Below are 14,905 nucleotides of genomic sequence, written 5' to 3'. Positions count from 1 at the left end.
CGCAATTTCCCGTCTTTCTTTTTAACCAAAACAACTGGCGCGTCCCATGGGCTGTTAGATGGAGATATTATGTCCGCAGCCAACATGTCATCCACTGCCCCTCGAACATGATCTCGCTCCGCCGGACTCATCCGATGCGAGTTTAACCGAATAGGGGCAGCGTCCCCTGTATCAATATGATGGGAAAGCAATGAGGTGCGTCCCAAGTCCAAATCGTCGGAGCTAAACACGTCAGAATAACTCAACAATAACTTACGAAGCGCGCAACGTTGGTCCCCGGAAAGGGAAGGAATTTCCCCACACAATTCGGCGATCCAGCGATTATCTGTGGCCCCAGGGCCCGAAACACCACCAACCATGACCTGGCTGTCCAGATAATCCTGTGCCGTAAACGCCGTAGTGGCATGTGCCACAACCGTACCAGCCGGTACACACACATTTTCGGTACTTCCATTAAGCACCTGCAAAAATGGCTGCTGGTCCGGCCGGACAATAGTTTGCGCCCCGACGAGCGCCGATCCGCCCGTTATGGTGGAGGACGGCGACAACAAAACCCCAATCGCACCTTGACGACCAGGCACAGGTTTCCGATATCGCAAGGGGATAAGCATCTGTGAGCCAGGTGGAATGTTCACAGATACCTCGGACAGCGCCTGGACCTGGCCGACCGGAGCAGGTCGCCCCCAGGGCGATGGCAGAAATGTAATTTTACGACCCCCCGGTAATTCAATGCAGTTTTCATTAATTATAATTAGAATGGGCATCTTGGCCAGAATATCAGTTCCCAACAAACAAGGAACTGCAAGGGACCTCGAAATTAACACAATTCCCGAGGCCGACACTCCCCCAATAGATATATTGGCGTCCACCTGGCCCACAATGCCCATGCATTGTGGGCCAGGCTTCCCGCCGTTCTTCCCCTCCCACGCCCGTTCGCAGCGACGCAGGAATCGTAAACCGGACGCACGACCTCTGGTGGGATGCCCAACAGATGGAAAATTACATCCGATATAATGGTCGCGGAAGCTCCGGAATCCACTAAAATATGCACGTCAACCCCCTGTATAGAACCAGGTACAGTGGACGAACCAGTTTTTTCAATTTATGCCACTGCGTTACCGAGCGACATGGCCCAGTCGATGGCCTCTCGTTATTAACAACACCCGGATCGCGCGACAACGGTGATGAGTGAGGTGTCAAGCCTTGCCGGGTGTCTGGTGCGCACCGACTTGCCTGTCCTGGAGGATCCTTCCGCGGAGCGTCCGCTGTCGAGGCCTCCTGCTGGGGCGGACCTGGGATACGGGCCCAGCAGTCCCTGGCGTAATGGCCCTTACGACCGCAGCGGAAGCAGTCGATGTCGTTGCGCCGCGCCGCAGGCCCCCCGTCCCGACGCTCCCGTGTCGGCGGCGCAGATCGCGGCCCCGGCTTACTGCGGGCCGACCACTGAGCAGAGGCGGCTGTCAGCTCCTGCGGGCCCCCCCCATCAGGAACGTACACCGCCTTCTTGGGATCCCAACCCACGGCACCTCCCTCGACGATGGGCCCCCCCGTCCACGCCGTGACTTGCTTCCAATGGCGTAGGTTGAACTGGGCATCCAGACATTTAGCGGCCGCCCGGGATGTCAGCTTTTCGTGGCCACACACCGGCATAGGGATCCCCAAATCCCGGGACAGCTCGAGCATTTTTCCCAAAATGAGAGGTTCGAGTAGGTCAGGCTCCGTCTCCGGGTATGCGGCCATGGCCAACTCCAAGACAGCACCCCTGTATGCCACCGGCAACTCCTCGGGTGCTCGCTGGCGTTGAACAAACCGGCGATGAGCATCATCGTATGCATCTGCCATCTCGTCGAAAACTCCTCTCAACGTTTTCTTCTTCTCGGCCTTAGAACGTAAGAATCTCACTGACTCGTCGTCGAGAAGAGTCGGTAGAACCTCCAATGCCTCAGCGTCAGTCCACCTTGCAGAGCGTACCGCCGCCAAAAATCTGCAGGCGAAAGCACTCCAATCGCCACTGCGACTCCTTGTTGCGCCGTCCTCAGCAGATGACTCATCACGCGGCATATTCAAAATGGCGTCGCATCGCAACGTGTCCAAGATGGCGGCCTCCCGCCGCGGAGAGCGCAAGATGGCGGCTTCCCGCCGTTCTTCCCCTGCCACGCCCAAGATGGCGTCTTCGTGCCGCGTGGCCGATGGCGCCGACAGCGCAGGCAAGGCGGCGGCCTGCAGACCACCATCGGCCCTCCCCAACGCCGTCCTCGGCGTGACGAGCTCGCACAATTGCGCCAACACGATTTTCAAGGTCTCCAGCTGCGCCGCCATCTGTCTCCATCGTAAGTCCGCGTCCTCCGGCGCAGACGGGTCCACCGACGCGGCGACATCTTGGACACCCGGACCCGTACTCGTTCCCGCACGGATCTCCTCCTCCATCGCAGGCAGGTCCACCACCTGAGGAAGGTCGTCGTCGTCGGACAATGTAGCAGATGATGGCGCAGGAATATTCTTTCTTCTGAGCTGTTTTGACATGCCGTTTCACTTCTGACACCAGTGTAATAAAGGACTCTTTCACTGGGTCTGTCTCCGTTATCCTTAATTGGGTTCTTTACACTTGTCCCACACGGCCCTCGCTCAGAGCCTCCCTGCTTGGCAGCTCGACAGCTGCCGTCGCTCCCGTAGCCTTTCTCCACTCCGATGCAGCTCCGCTGCAGGTTCCCTTTGTGCAGTCCTCCGGCTGCTTTCACTGCAGCTCCACCGCTGCTCCCCGTTCCTCCGTGCTCGGTCACCGCTGGCCGACGGTGCCGAGTCTCACCGTGTGGCGATCTCGCCACTCTCCACTCTCCGCCCTGCGTGGCCTCACTCTGTCTCTATTCCCAAACTCTCCTCCCATCTCTTCCGGTTCTCTCCCTTAAGACCTTACCCCTCTCTCTCACGTGACCTAACCCCTCCCCCCGTGACGTCATATCCGCGAGGCCGTTTACGCCCGCATTACAATTGTATTAAAGAAAAAACCCGATGCCTGCCGCTGGAAAAATCGTTTTTTTTCCACCCATGGGAGGTGGCCATTGTATTGTGAGAGATTAGCATGTCAATGTAAGATCGCAGAGCCACCACCATATCGAAGACACGAGCGACGGTGGCTGTGTTAGTGTGAGACATATAACCAAAAAAAATATGAAAATTGGACCGAAAAGATTGTAATAAAAAATAAAATTTTGATTCAACGCTTCCATGCTTTTCCCATCAAAATTCCATCATGTGACATAATATTGACGATACAGTAGTATTTGATAAGAAAAGGGCGATACACGTTCGAGTTGATATTATTCTTTAACTTGTGGAACTTTTTAAAGAAAATCAACTATTGCATTTTGTTTAATTAAATTAACTGCAACAATAATGATTTCAAATTCAAAATCAGGTCCCAAATTGAGCCTGAAACTTGGCATCCAAAAAAATGAAATCCGAAACTCATCCCTTGTGCGGTACATTCATACTCTATTAACATCTGTTGCCTGTTCGAAATGTGGGTTGCATGGAATATTAGTGTTGGTTTTATAAATGATACAGGGAATTGAACCAATTTGTTCTAATTTCCCATGGCAGCACGTGGTTGTTGATTCATTTCAAAGTTAAACAAGGTTTATCGGGCCATACGAGGCAATCCACACCAACAGCTTCTTTGCCAGAGAGCGGCTGAGCGTGTTGTGACACTTCACGACAGGCCACCCGATCAACCCAAACAAGTGGTCCAGAGATTAATCCTGAAATGTGAACCTTGCGGGGTGTGACGTGTTTGTTGGCTTTACAGTGGAAGCAACAACGGAGCCTTGACACCCACCGTGCTTGCATTTTTAAGCCATTTGGAGTATTTATTTCTAGATTTGAAGCATTCGTGACTGCAAGGATTCATATTCTTAGGTTTTTCGGTAAAGTCACGTCGGTAAAAAAATTAAATTGGAGTATGTTCATCGGCTGCATTGGACAATGCAGGTTTATTCGGGTGAGCAGCACAGATTCTAAAACGTAAAAAGTGAAACAGCGAACAACGATGGATTTTGCTGCATTGCCTTGTTGCCCACAATATCCCTCCGCAGCCTATAACACCGGTTTAATGCACGACGGTTGCCCAATCCATCAAAGTAATCCACGCCCTCCACTGTGGGGAGGCCCTCATCCAGCAGTGGATTGACAACGGGGCTGTACGTGTGCAAAACACTCGACTGCACTGTATTATATCGTAAACGTACTGGAGTTTATGATTTAATAACTTTTATTAAGGCGTAATTAGATAACAGTTTAAAAAAAAATACACATTGGATTTACTGTGTTGAATAGTCTTGCAATTGACGAAACAGCTTAATGATGTGCAATGTACAGGTGCTTATGAAGGCATATGCATTCATGTGAAGCTATTGAACAAAGATCATGCAAGGTATCGACTATCTTTCCTTCAGGAGGGAGAAGTAAATATGTTTTCTTACCGGACCCTCCTGACGTTCTGATCTGCCCCTAACTTGATGTCTGTGAAAGGAAGCTTCATAGTTCATCCGATTATTCCTTCAGTCTAAATTTACATTCTGATACAGATTCTGATATGTTGAACCCCAGAGACAAGCTTTCCCAGTACTGTACTATCTGATTCGCACGGTTGGCTACGTACGATGCGAAATAAATTCAACATACATATCTTTGGCTGCGTGTTAGTGTGACAGATTGTGTTTGTGAGTGTGGTTTCAACGCTTAAAGATTTGGCCAATGTGTGAGATGTATTCGTTGGTAAGAGGGGTTAAAGCTACTGTTGGGGTTGGGGCACCTTTACACCATAGCAGTAAAGCAGATTTTGATAAAGAAGCTCTGGTTTTCGTATTTGTTTAGATGTTGGATGTTTGCTAATTTGATATGGCTATAACATTCAGTCGTCACGTGTGTTTTCTTGGACCTCTTGTCTCCTTCTGGACATATGTGGAAAAGAGCTTGACAGCTCATCGGATTCCTCCAATATAAATAAATATTCTGATTCTGTTGCTGTTTCCACCTGTGCTGACGTTTCTTTTTAAATACCGTTAATGCCAGAAAACTATGATTTATGTTACGTAGACGTTTGTGGTTGCTGTTGTAATATTTTTTTTGGCTACCTTGCATGTGAGTGAGGCATGTTAGTGCTTGAATCGTGTGTTTTCGTGTGATTTCTGTGTTTTGTGTGTGTTTGTGTGGTTGTGTGTGTTAGTGTGGGAATCGTGTGTGATCGAGTGGGATTGGTGTCTCAGTGTTTTGGGCAACTCTGTGCAGGAGTGTGGCGTGTGTCCATGCGAAGAGCACGTGCTCTCAGTGAGATTGTGTGCATCACATGTGCAATGAGCGAGACTTGCATGGATGTATGTTGAATTATTTCGCACCATGCGTAGCCAACCATGCTAATCGGAGGTGCGGGACTTGCCAGCCGCGAGATGAAAAACCAGTGGATAGCACCGTGCGTGTTATTGCATATTGTACAATATGCCTGGGACGAAGCAATGGGGCATTTTGCCAAATTTCACAGTAAACATGCTTCTAGACCGTTGAGTTTCTTAAAACATTTGAAACCACTCATTCTGATGAAACTATCAATTTAATATGTAATATTTTAAATAGATCAGATTTATATCTCTACTAAATCTGTACTATATATCTGTGGTGGTGCACGGCTGTAACGCTGCACTGTGGAGGTGAGGGTTGGTGGATCACACAAATGTCCCCTTGCGGGGGCATCGAGATGTCGTATGTGGCTTGCCAGGAAAAGGCAGTATTGTGAACAAATTCGTGTTCCGTCTTTTTGGGATAGAAGGACCGTCAAGTGCATTGCGGCTCTTGAAATATTGAAGGTTTTTTTTCCACAGAATTCGAAAAAAATTGCTCTTCTTGTTATTTTATTTGCCGACCCCTGGGATCCTGGTGCATACACTCACTGATTCTATGTTGAACTTCGTTCACACTGTACGTAGCCAACCGTGCTAATCGGACGTGTGGGGAAAACAACACACGAAACACAAAAAGCAGTTCTAAAAAAATGAGTCGTTGTTGACACCAGCTCATCGCGTGGCTGGCTTCCCACCTGTCTGTGGTTCCTTGCGCATCTGAGTTGTTCTCTTTCTCTACGAGAAAGGGTGAATATTGTGTGCAAGTAACAAGTTCAAATTTAAATTATATTTTTATACAATCAGAATATTATACAATCAATCATAACACGGGACAAATGGCCAAGTATAATCTTGTGATAGCCCTCAAACCACAATAACAATGACCGCAACTTAAATTATGACTTAAAAACAACCCAGGAAATATATAAACTAAATCCGAGTACTGTAGGGCAGGGGTCCCCAACCCCCGGGCCGCGGACCGGTAACGGTTCGTGGCCCGTTAGGAACCGGGCCGCACGGCAGCAGGAGGTGAGAGCGGTGAGTCCACGCGTGGAACCCGCCCCCATTGTTTTATTATTTACCACTTACGTCCGCGCCTCTTTCACACACTGCCCACAAGCTGCTAACCCCTAGCCAGAATGAGTAAAAAACAAACGTCGCTGGAGAGCTTCTTTGAAAAGGGGGAAAGACCCAATGATGAACCCCCCCGTCCGTCCGTGAAAAAATTGTCTTCCGCGAAACCGGTCCCTGGTGCCAAAAAGGCTGGGGACCGCTGCAAAGTGTAGGGGACTGAAACAGCAACCCACAATGCAGGAGCCATGTGGGCAGGCGTCAGAAGATGAGCAATGCGGCTGTAAAAAAAACACATAGGGACCAACTCAACACCACAATATACATAACAGAGCTAGTTCACAACAAAGCCTCAACATATTCGACAATAACATTGCCCAAAAATTAAAAATATATATCCAAGTAATGTTTCGGGCAATTGCCCTTCTTCATAACAAAGAGATTTTCTCTTTGATGTTGCCACTGACATGTTTTACTTGATTGACAAATGTGTTGAGGTCTGTGTTACGCGTGCTCACGTACCACGGCCAACGTTAAGTGTCACAAAACAATTTTAGTTCGCAGCAGAACAGAGACATCATGGTGTCAATGTGGAGCCGTTGGTCTTTTGGCAGTCGCTCATGGTGCGAGAACATCAGAGGTGAGCGATTCCCAACTCGCATCATGATGTCAGAAAAGCTGACAGCAACTCACACCGTCATCTCAACACAGAAACGTACTCTAAATACCAAAAGCCCATGTCTTACTGAACTGAGGTTATTTGACAATGACGTTCAGCTTTGGAGGCACTCCAATGTAAAAAATGGTACGCAAAATACCCGCTATAGACCGATGAACCTACATGGTCATGTAAGGGGAGTGGTAAGGGAAACGGATCTATAATTTTGACTTAAAACTTTCGTATAAAAGATTACGGATTGCGATAGGATAAAAATACAGCTCCATCTTCAGATGCTGTAGAAAACCGTGGGAATATTTAATATCGAGAAGCAGCCATAGGCAAAGTAAATAAACAAGGTGAAAGGGTTTTAAGCCATGTCAGTGAAAATCTTCCACAGTGTACACGTCTAATGCAAGCGTCTGGCTGTCAAGTCAGCAAATGTGTTTGGGCCTCCCTTAGGCCGACTTAGCCTTTAATGAATGCAGTACAAAGTGCAGTCTGTGAACATCTGAACTGGAGAAACTAAGGTGGCCAGCCACGGTTGGTGCTGGCCACACCAAACTTGAAAGCGACTTATCTAACATCACCTGTGCCTCTACATTTGCACATGCACACGTACTGTGCATACTTTAATATACACGCACATGCAGTCTAAACAAAAAAATATAACTATTTTCATTCTAACTGGGTACGGCCGACCGAGCTATGTAGCTCTTAAATTTCGATTTAAAGCTTTCGTGACTGCAGGGATTCATCTTCTTGGTTCTTTCGGTAAAGTCACGTAGAATGGACATAATAAAATAATTAAAATAAAACATAATAAAATAATTCTCACGACGTTTCGGCCACAACGCAAGCAGCCGTCCTCAGGTGAAGAATAGGTCTGTCGAGAAGACAGAGTCTGAATGGGCCTCCCTTCTCGACAGACCTATTCTTCACCTGAGGACGGCTGCTTGCGTTGTGGCCGAAACGTCGTGAGAATTATTTTATTATGTTTTATTTTTATTATTTTATTATTTCCATTTTATATGGAGCTCTTTTTGAGAAGCGACCTGGCCACAAATGTTAGCTCAACGAAGTGGCTTATCATGTGGCAATGTATAGCAGCCAAATACTCCGAATGTGTAAATGTGGAGCGAAAAAGCAGAGGACCCGGAGAAAAATCCACGCGATCACGGGGAGAACATGCAAACTCCAAATATATAGGCGTCAGGGTCGGGCTCGAATACACGACCTCGTGTACACCAGGCGAGATAGTTAATATCTCGTCACTGCGGCACCAGTCGTTCTTGCATACAGTACAGTAATCTAATGAACATACATTCACACATATACCCTTGCACATACAAACGTATACATTCCCACACATATGCAAATGGGGAAAACACAAACATTTACCTTTTAATCTTAGAGACTGTTAGCGAGCACCTATTGAGGCTTGAAACACGCATGAGGGGGTGATGTGACCAGCACCTTAACCAGTTGCATCGTCTCTCTCGAGAACACTGCACCAGGATTCATTCAAGTTGAGTTTATGTAACAGAGGCCCAGGACAACCCACGTTATCTGCGGCTGGGAGTCAAACTCTAGTGACTGGTGTTGTAGCAAAGTGCGAGAACCACTGTGCCATCACACTTGTGCTGATAACAGCACAATCTCTGCGTTTGTTCCATCCTCACCAATGCTCACCCATCCCTCACTCGGTCACTTACAACCAAACGTGACACCACTCAGGGCTGCTGTCACAAAACGACTACAAAGGGAAGGAGTGGCAGCCTTGGATAAAGTAGCACCAGTCAGCAGAAAGTAATCCGGGTAATGTGTCCTATCAGTTATTACATTTATCAACCGAAGGTTTCAGCTTTCCACAGAATGTCAAGACACTAATGGCTTAGTGTTTGAACCCTATGGCAACGGCGGAAACGCATTAAGAAATCGGTGTAGATGTGACAAACATATTCAGGCTGGGTATATAGCTGAGGTCATTCCGCATACCACGGTGGTTTTTGCAAAAGGTACATTATTATTATGTTTTAAGTTTAAACACTCCACTCATATCAACCAATGAGGTGCATTTAGGGGACAGGACTGAAAGTCTTCATACTGTGTTTTTGGTATGTACCACGTGTTGTTCTGTATGATTGCTGACGTTTGTTTAGGAACAGAACTCAGTTCCTGTAGAAGCTCCCAGCACGTGGAGCGAAACGTCAGACATCATGCCGAACAACACGCAGTACAACCGGGAAATGCATAACAGAACTACACAGCACAACCGCCAAAACTTACGCAGTCGTAATGCAAAAATATTTAAGAATTTTCTCAACAATGAAACACCAAGGACATCCTGGGCCTGAGTTTGATATTACAAACACCTGCAATTAAACTGAGTTCTCAAGTGTGGCACGTTTCTCATCAGTCATCTCTAATGATTGTACGAAATGCATTATATCAAAATTGGTATATTACCTACTGTGGTAAAATTGAAATCCGCTTGACAATTACCCGATAGCAGAGTGCATGGCAAAGTACAGCATCGCTAATGTGGATAGCAGATCACTTGCAGGCACCTCAGCAGGAGTTCTCTAATGAGGATCACGCACTGCTGGATGGACACTTCATCTCTCGACAAGATGACGATAGCACAATTAGAATAACATTGAAAATAAAATATTCCAATAGTCTATTAAAGTAAAGTCACGTAGGTATACAATAAAATTAAATCACGACGTTTCGGGCGCAACACAAGCGTCCACCTAATGACGAACCCAAGAAATACGTATACCACTGTTCCAGTCTTTAACCACGTGTTCCTTGGGTAAATTATTTTTTTGCATTTCTTCCTGTAAATGGTGCATTAATATTTTATGCGTACGTATATGGCAGAGGAGATATCTGCATTTTTAGTCTGCTGCCAAAACATTATCGTATTAACATATCATTGTTATAAGCCATGAGCTAGCCACTGCTGAATGAATGCTTCTCCACGCCATCACCATCACTCATGGTCCTGACCCACAAGCCGCTACTGTGTATATCTTTCAATAAAATAGATCTTTTGGGATGTTAGGATGGAGTAATGGTGCACTCAATCCGTCAAACTGAGTTTGATTCCCAGGCACACCTAACTTCACTGGAGAGGGATATCTGGACAATGCTTGGGTCCACTTCCTTGACCAATCCATATTGACCATCGTGGTGAAGTATGGTCAAACAACCCCTTTGACTAACATGGCATGGGAAGGCCTTCATCCTGCAGTGGATTAACATGATCCTATACTCTTTGGTTCTTTCGGTAAAGTCACGTAGGTAAAAAATAAAATAAAGAGAAAAAAATCACGACGTTTCGATTGCAACACAAGCAATCATCATCAGCTGTGAAAATCACAGCTAGAAAATTGTATTAAAGTGGGAGAAATTCCGGGGCTAAGGACTTTACCGAAAGGACCAAAGAGTATGGATCCTTGCAGTCACGAAAACTTCAAATCTAGAATAACATGGACCTCTTTTTTTAGTTAATATAGGAAGTTCTAGTAGTTATACTTTGAATGTATGCTCATTATTTGAGTATGATACAGATACGCTCATGGTATTCAGTGTTCTGGCAACAGATTAACTTTAATATCGAACGAGACAGCATTAGTTTTATGAGCATGATTCTGCTGAGATCCACAATGTGAAAACCGGTCCATTTTGCTCGCTTACAAAATGCTGCTGTATAATGGTCTGAAAATTGATTAAAATATCTCTATTCGTAATATATGAAGACACAGGAGGGAGTTCTGCTTGTCCAGTACGTATATGTTCGTCTGCTGTTTAAGCTATTTAAACACATCGAACATATTGTGCATGGAGCTACTTTGCCACCTGCTGGACAATCTGCGAAACGCGTAAAGACAACTGTCACTTCAACCAATAATATAATCTATCATGGGTCTGATATTCATCCCATCATGACATGTTCTGATATCACCCGTCACTCGTGTTTAGAGCCGTGAGTCCAATTCGGGTCACCAGATTCATAGCGCAGCGTGCTTAACCGCTATACCACTGCTCCACACCAATCACGTGCTATGAATAAGGTTAATTATCCTACAACGTCACCGATTCTATATTTCTCCTTATAAAGTAGTGTTTTAATTTGAACCCTTGCGCCGCTGACAATTTTTAATTCAGAAAACGCGTGCCGTAGGATGTCGCTAATATCGTGCAATGCATTGTTGTACCGTGCGTTGGTTTCCGCATGTCCTGATTTGACCCCTCAGTCGAGAACTTGATCTGTGGTCTGGTGGCAGGAATTTATGTTAGCGGTGCAGTCGTGTGATGCAATGTATTACAGTACAGTTTTAATAAACCTACACTGACCGAGAAATGTCCTGGTTTGGTCATTGAAACATATGGCAAACCCTCTGCTGGCTGCCTTCAACCCACACCGGCCAGCCTTGGTGAAGTATGGTCAAATAACCCCCAAGATCAACACGGCATGGCGAGGCCCTCATCCGGCAGTAGATTGACACACGTGATGTACTCTTCATGTACTGTATATGATACACCCTATTGCAGAGGTGTGAGTGGCTTTATTTTTAAATGAAGAGTACCGTGTACTGTGTATGAATAATCATCATTATTTTGCGCAACCCATCGGCCCCCAAACATCGTTTTGCGAACGCATCTCTTCAAACAGCGCTCATTTCGTGCGAATCAAACTCTGGGGCTCGTCTCGTCGGCAGTCAGCCTTGCGAGAAGTAACTCCGGTGCCGAGTTGGCCACTTGTTTTTGTTTGGTTGACAGGCAACTTGGAAACTGTACAACAAGTAAATAATGAAAGCACGTGCGCGGCACCGCACCCCCTTTTACCATCGACTGCACGTGTTCTCGGCAGTGACGTCACATGGGTACGACGCTGCAGAGGCAATCCCTGCAAACTGCGTTTTGCTCATACAAACCCACAAAACCCTCCCACACTCTGACACCAGAAGGGCTAGTGACAAGTGGGAGCTAGAGCCTCGAGAGGATAACTCGTTCTATACTCTTCAACGCTGGCAACTCGGTCTATACTCTTCAACGCTGGCAAGACATCTTTCGAGGAGGTAGGAGGTAGGTGTTTTTGGTGTTTGTTCGTTTGCCTCATTGCGGTATATTCACCACTGCCACACGACACCCTCAGGTCCCGGATAGCTTTGCGGGTGTAGCCATTTGAACTGCTGGGATGTGCGTACTGTAAGGCGTGGGGTGGCTTTAGGGGCAGCATCCCAGGGGGCCTGAAGGGCCTCCAGAGATTAAGCGAAAAGTTATTTCGTTTGCGGATGCTGAATTTGTATTTGTTGTTAGCCTTGTTAAAAAATAAATTGGATTTTTCTTTAACTTTATTTTCCTTTTGGAAATATTACTGGGGGGGAGGGCCTCACGTTACCTGTAGCCCAGGGGGGAGCTACAACATCTTAATCTGGCCCTGACTGTATTCAGAACTGCACAACCTCGTGCCTTTTATGTGTCAATCCACTGCTGGATGAGGCCTCTCCAGGATTTTTCGACCATACTTCGCCAAGATAGTCGCTGCGAGTTGAAGGCATGTGACATACAGTGCACGCAGAAGAATACTAATTTGAAATTTAAAAAAATTGACATCAGTTTTAGATACAGTACTTGCAATTGGCAGGGAACTTTTTTTTATTTTTGCAAATGTAAACAAGTTGGGTGGCGCACTGCGTTATTGACAACCGGTGACCCGAGTTCAATTCCCGGTCACGGCCCACTTAAGTGGCTCCAGCAAAGTGAAATCCATCCCACAAAGACAAAATTCCACCCGTGTAGCCCCAACAGACGAATATCGGAGCAAGCGTAGCTACGTTCCACCCTTTGCACCTACACCCACTGACCTAACGAAGGTGGTTAACAAGTACACTCTGGTATCCAGAGAATATCTATAGAACAAGCGTTGGAATCGGTGACGAAGCCCCCCCCCCCTTAACATCGTAAATTGACCTTGAAAAGAATCCTGAAAGCAGGGAGATTAGTGCTGGATGCAGCGGTCGCATTTGCGAATTTTATTGGGAGACTACTACATTGTGGTATCGTGGTCTGTGACTTTTTTTTATCTGCCTTGCCCAAGCTTGATACATCGAACTTAAATAATTAATTTAAATTTAGGGACTTGCTTACCATTTTCTCAATTTTGTACTCCTATAGGGGTTTTTTTTTTGGTGTTGTTTGCTGTTCTAACTTTGCTGACCCCATGCCCATACTGGGACATCTGTGTGGTGGGGGGGGGGTAAAAAAAAGCTTCATAGCTCATCGGATTCCCCCTGCGATCTAAATAAAGATGTTGAAGACAACCAGAATTTGCTCTCAACGTGCACTGCTGTTGTTGTTGCTGCGAATGTCCAAACGAATAACAAATCTCCGATCAAAGCGACTTTCCTGCTTCGAGGAGGGGTGGCGGGGAAGGAAATTTTATGGGCACGGAAGTTAAAATTATTCATCATCTGTCACTGGTCCGTTGAAGTGGCGTGATTACGACGGTGGGCGGACCTTTAAGTCGTAGTTCACGGTGCACAACTTGCACGTTGCATTGACGGCGGGGCGAGCGTGGGAGCAAGGTGTCCGTGACGAAGAGTGAAGAGCTTCGTTGCTCTTCGGATTCCTCCGGTTTGAAAATTCACGTCAATTTTGCCGGCTCCTTCGGGTAAGTAGAACTCTTCAAAGTTGTAAAACGTAATGCTATTAATCTGCTTGCAATTGGCTACCGTGGACATTACATAGAGTCATTGTCTCTACACGTTTGGTAACATCATTGGGGAGCGGTGGGGTAGTGGTTAGCGCGCTGCGAACCTGGCGACCCCGGGTTCGACTCCCCGCTCAGAACTGGTCCTAGGCCTCCTCTAGGTCGACTCAGCCTCAAATGAGTACTCGGTGCTATGTGTAAACATTGCCACTGAGGAGAGAAAGGTGGTCGGGCGTGGTGTGCCGTGCCGGCCTTTATAGGTGCTACTCGCTAACAGCACTTGCCCCAACATTCTGTTAAAACCACAAACACCGGCGACGATTATCTGAACCGGTCCCGGTGTGTAAAACATCGCCCCTCCTTGGGGAGTCAAAGTCTCTTCATCTCCCCCCCCCCACCAATCGCTTTGTAACAACGTTGGCCTTGTTAGCAAGAGGGTGGTGGGGATTGTAGCATTAATACAACACGCTGGAGGTGTCAATGCGACATTAACCACTGCATGTTTAAACGCAGAATGCGTAACGATTCGGTCATGTGCGTTTGTCGATTTGAGCGTGAAAGGCCGTGGCCCACCATCGATCAGATTATGCGCCAACATTAATTGATTATAAACAAAATGGTAAGCTGGTAAACTTTGTAATTGGCGTTTCGGGAAATGTATGAAATGCCATGGAGTGTTGTGAGCAAATGGAGAAGGCCCTTCCTTTTTTGTGCTTGCTGACCATCCACGAAATGCCATGGGGGGTGTTGTTGTGAGAAAATGGAGAAGGGCCTTCTTTGTGCTTGCTGACCATCCACGAAATGCCATGGGGCGGTGTTGTTGTGAGAAAATGGAGAAGGCCCTTCTTTCTTTGTGCTTGCTGACCATCCACTACTGTAGCAAGGGCCTCCTCGAGGAGGAGGAGGCCTGAAATGCCACTTGGGAGAGGTTTGCGGTGCCCACACTTCTAAAGCGCGTTAACTGCGCTTTAGAATAATTGGGGTTGACCCTTTCTGGCAATAAAATAGCAGGTGTTAATGTGTTCAAACGCCAAATAGAAACCTTTTTACGAGGAATCC

The 14,905-nt window shown here is 46.7% G+C and overlaps 1 protein-coding gene across 5 annotated transcripts in view; it reads left to right on the top strand.

Annotated features, from left to right (window-relative positions):
* The first annotated feature begins 11,980 nt into the window (after positions 1 to 11,980).
* LOC144719977 (uncharacterized) overlaps positions 11,981 to 14,905 on the top strand; it is a 38,193-nt gene continuing 35,268 nt past the window's right edge. Inside the window, exon 1 of one of the 5 annotated variants that reach the window (XM_078596365.1) lies at positions 11,981 to 12,212. The gene's annotated coding sequence lies outside the window, so the exon portion shown is untranslated. Of the gene's footprint in view, positions 12,220 to 12,243; positions 13,808 to 14,905 lie in introns of those variants that run through there. The other 4 variants (XM_078596375.1, XM_078596383.1, XM_078596392.1 and 1 more) reach the window with 4 other exon arrangements.

Source organism: Lampetra planeri, chromosome 1 (assembly GCF_965212315.1).
Source record: "Lampetra planeri chromosome 1, kcLamPlan1.2.h2, whole genome shotgun sequence".
Classification (NCBI taxonomy): Eukaryota; Metazoa; Chordata; class Hyperoartia; order Petromyzontiformes; family Petromyzontidae; genus Lampetra; species Lampetra planeri.
The sequence above is the reverse complement of the archived record's forward strand: the minus strand, read 5'-3'. Positions and strand labels throughout refer to the sequence as shown.